Source organism: Miscanthus floridulus, chromosome 2 (genome assembly GCF_019320115.1).
Source record: "Miscanthus floridulus cultivar M001 chromosome 2, ASM1932011v1, whole genome shotgun sequence".
NCBI lineage: Eukaryota > Viridiplantae > Streptophyta > Magnoliopsida > Poales > Poaceae > Miscanthus > Miscanthus floridulus.
In genome coordinates, this window is record NC_089581.1 from 145,753,081 (window position 1) to 145,758,077 (window position 4,997).

Below are 4,997 nucleotides of genomic sequence, written 5' to 3' on the forward strand. Positions count from 1 at the left end.
CATGGCAATGACTTGCTAGCGTGAGACATCGGTTTTAACGGCGACGCAAGCGGCGGCGATGGCACGTTGATCTGAAAAATTCATCATTCCATGATGGTATTAGGTTGTGGTTTGCAGAGTGATACCGCTTGTGATTAGTAGGGGACCCAGCGCCCGAAGGCAGTACGGAGTAGGCGCGAACCAGAGCCAGTCATGAGACCGCGCGTATGTTTAAGGTTGCATCAGCACTTTACATCAAAGCGTGAGACAAATACATCAGCTACACCGGTGCTAGAGCTCCGATGACGGTATGTTGTGTGCTTATTGTTCTTTCTTAAAATTATACCAACTACATGTGCTCGTGAATGTTACTACTTATTTTTTTTAGATAATAATGAAATAAGGTTTCAACCTATACCATGAATGTTACTACTTATTACCACTAACCTATACTTCCAGTTCTATCAGCAACAACTTAGCGCTAAGTTTGTTCTCATTTCTAATCATCCTACCGTTGTCAAAATATCATGTACAACAGTAATTTTTGGCGAAAAAACAGTGTTTTTCTCTCACAACAAATCAGCATAAGCATCAGCATAATTCAAATTTCAGCAAAAACCATGTTTGCTTGAAGTACTTCAACAGTACTTTTCAGCGAAAAAATAGTATTTTCCTCTCACAACAAATCAGCCTAAGCATCAGCCTAAGCCAAATTTCAGCAAAACCAAATGTAAAGTTCTCTCCCGATAAGACAAAGATGGCATCATTTCATAAGTCATAACCAATTCCTAGGTGCTTTTATTTGCAGGCCTACCAACTCTGACACAGTTATGGATCGATAAATATACTTCTAAGCCCAAGCCCAGTTCACTTAAAACTAGTCAATCCGACTTATTACTCATGGTATAGTGTTTTTCTCTCATAATAAAATAGCATCAGCTGACTTATTAGCCGTAAAAAACATCAGCCGAACAACATTTAGTCAATCTTAACAGATGTTTCCAGTTGAAAATTGATAAAAAAATCATTATAACACATAATTTATAGCTTTGTCCCCGTCCTATGACTAGGCTTGCATTCTGATCTAGGATTTAAATATTATTAGACAGAGTCAAATAAGTCTGCAATGTGTTGGCCTCAAGTATTGACAAGTGTGTACCTAGTTACGATGTTTATGGCATAACTAATTTGTTTGATATCGATGCCTTGATTCTCTTTTACTATCATACTTAGAGCATCTCCAAGAGTATCCTAAATTTTCCTCCCAAAAACTCCATATTTTTCAACTCCTAAAAAGATATTAGAAGAGAAAAAGAAGTTCATCTCCAATAGTACCCAATATTCGACTCCTACAAAATTAAAATTGGGTCCCACTTGGGTTTTTTCTGCGGCACTTTTTTCCCCACGAAAGTCTTCGACGCCGCCGCCGCTCCTCCTTCCTTCGTTGTGACCAAGCCCTGCAGTTCCAGCCGGCCGTGGCCAACTCCCAGCCGGTCGTGGCCAGCTCCCAGTCGGCCGTGGCCACCTCCCAGCAGGTCGGCACCATCTCCCAGCCACAGGTCGCCGGCAACACCTCCCAGCAGGGCCCCGTGCGCGTCCCTGGCTTCCCTATCGATGTCGAGATATCGAGGGAGCGGTTGCCCAGAAACTTCACGGGTCTCGGCATGAAGGAGTTCGGCGAGGAGATCATGGTCGAGAGCGCGAGAGCCGACGGCCTGGTGGTGAACAGCTTTGCGGAGCTCGAGCCCATGTCTGTCGATGCCTACGAGGCGGCCATCGGCAAGAAGATGTGGACAATCGAGCCCCTCTTCCTGACCCCCGCCATGCCATGCCTCTCTTCCGGTGCGTGTGAAAGGTCCTAATATGGCTAGAGGGCGGATGAATAGCCTATTTAAAAATCTACAAATTAACTAGAGCAATTTGATTAGTATGACAAATAGCGAAATACAAACTTGCTCTAGCTCTACAAGGGTTGCAAGCCACCTATCCAATAATTCTAGTTGCAATGATTACTAGGCACACAACTTGTAATGATACTGCTCACTAAGAGCTCTCAATCTTGCTACTCTAAAGAGCTCCACTAGATGAACTTAAAATAACAAAGCAAGCTCTCAATTCTAATTACACTAAAGAGCTTGCCACAACTAGTTTGGAAGACTATAAATGAGTGAGTAGGGTGATTATGCCGTCGTATAGAGGAGTGAACCAATCACAAGATGAATACTAAATCAATCACCGGGAGAATACCAAAGGGCAAGAGACAACCAATTTTTCTCCCGAGGTTCACGTGCTTGCCGGCACGCTAGTCCCTGTTGTGTTGACCAACACTTGGTGGTTTGGCGGCTAAGAGGTGTTGCACGAACCTCATCCACACAATTGGACACCGCAAGTGAGACCATCACTCAAAGGTGCAGTAGAAGTAGTAGTGCTACAAGAAGTGTTAGTGGGAGCAACTACAATGGGCTTATAAAAAGTTTCATCAATAAGATCACATGTTAGTCCCACATCACAAGACACGATCACTTGCTCCTTCTTGGCCTCCTCCTTCTTGACTTGCTCGATGAGAGAGGAGTGAGCTTTTTCAAGCGTAGAGTGAGCTTTGCCAAGCTTCTCATGGGCTTCCATTAGCCTCTCATGAGTGGCATTGAGCTCATTAAGAGATTGCTCAAGAAATTTGACTTTCTTGTTCAATTCTTTGCACTCCTTTCTCTTCATCTCAAAGCAAGTGTGCACTTGCTCACACATGTCCATGAGCTCCTCCTTAGAGTACTCTTCGTCATCATCATCACTCCTACAAGCATCACTTTTACATTCATCATCATCACTCACATAATATTTTACCTTGGTAGACTTTGTCATGAGGCATGTCGATGGAGTGTTGAAGATGGAGAGCTTGCTGTTGATGGCGATGCTTGCTAGTGCTTTCTTGATAGATTTCTTATCATCATCACTAGAGTCATCACTATCCGAAGAGCCATCACTATCTCAAGTGACCACATAGCCTCCACCCTTCTTCTTTTGGAAGGTCATTCTTTTCTTCTTCTCCTTTTCTTTCTTATCCTTCTTGTGCTTCTTCTTCTCATCCTCATCGTTGTCACTATTGTAGGGACTATTTGCTACCACGTGATCGGGGCTCTTGCAATTGTAGCATCTTCTCACATATTCTTTGCTTTTGGTGTGATCTCTTCTCTTTCTTGCACCATAGCCCTTCTTCTTCATGAATTTTCCCATCTTGCGTACAAGGAGGGCCATAGCTTCATCATCAATATCACTAAGATCATCATCATCACTTGATTCTTTCTTGGACTTGCCCTTGTTCTTGGATGATGATGAGCTAGCCTTGAATGCTATACTCTTCTTCTTGTCTTCTTCTTCCTTCTTGTCATCCTTGTCGTCCCCCTCTCTTTCCACACGGTATGTCTCTTGGGTCATGACATCACCTAGTATTTGGTTAGGGGTAATCTCCTTCAATCATCCTCTTATGATAAGCAATCTCAACATCTCAAATTTTGGAGATAAGCACATCAAGAACCAATGAGAGACATCATCAGCCTTGATCTTCTCTCTCAAGGCCTTCAAGTCATTTACAATCACTTGCAACCGATGAAATATTTTTAGAATGCTCTCATCTTCCTTCATCTTGAAGTTTGTCAACTTATCCTTAAGAATGTACAACTTAGCACTCTTCACCGCCGGTGTGCCCTCATATGTTTCCTCCAATCTCCTCCACACCTCATTTGCTCAAACACCTTGGAATCAATGGCATTGTATATGGTGTTGAGAGCCATTGTATTGCATTGCTTGTTGGTCTTGTCTTGGTTGGTGGGGTCATCAGGATCAATGATAGCATAGTCATTCTCGGTCACCTCCCATACTTGATCATTGATTGAACCAAGATATATCCTCATCTTTCTCTTCTAATAATCATAGCATGTGCCATAAAAACGATGGTTTGCCCCCATATGGTTGAACACAACTTGAGCCATAATTTGACACCGAGGTTGTTAAGCCTTCAATCAAATAGTGACCACGACTCTGATACCACTTGAAAGGTCTTAATATGGCTAGAGGGGGGTGAATAGCCTATTTAAAAATCTACAAAACAACTAGAGCAATTTGATTAGTATGATAAATAGCGAAATGCAAACTTGCTCTAGCTCTACAAGAGTTGCAAGCCACCTATCCAATAATTCTAGTTGCAATGATTACTAGGCACACAACTTGCAATGATACTGCTCACTAAGAGCTCTCAATCTTGCTACTCTAAAGAGCTCCACTAGATGAACTTAAAATAACAAAGCAAGCTCTCAATTCTAATTACACTAAAGAGCTTGCCACAACTAGTTTGCAAGAATATAAATGAGTGAGTATGGTGATTATACCACCGTGTAGAGGAGTGAACCAATCACAAGATGAATACTAAATCAATCACCAGGAGAATACCAAAGGGCAAGAGACAACCAATTTTTCTCCCGAGGTTCACGTGCTTGTCGGCACGTTAGTCCCCGTTGTGTCGACCAACACTTGATGGTTCGACGGCTAAGAGGTGTTGCACGAACCTCGTCCACATAATTGGACGCCGCAAGAACCTACCCACAAGTGAGGTAACTCAATGACACAAGCAATCCACTAGACTTACCTTTTGGCTCTCCGCCGGGAAAGGCACAAGACCCCTCACAATCACCACGATCGGAGCCGGAGACAATCACCAACCTCCGCTCAACGATCCTCGCTGCTCCAAGCCATCTAGGTGGCGGCAACCACCAAGAGTAATAAGTGAATCCCGCAACAAAACACGAATGCTAAGTGCCACTAGATGCAATCACTCAAGCAATGCACTTGGATTCTCTCCCAATCTCACAATGATGAAGAAACAATGATGGAGATGAGTGGGAGGGCTTTGGCTAAGCTCACAAGGTTGCGATGTCAATGCAAATGGCTAAGAGAGAGAGCTTGAGCCGGCCATGGGGCTTAAATAGAAGCCCCTAGAAATAGAGCCGTTGGGCTACTTACTGCAC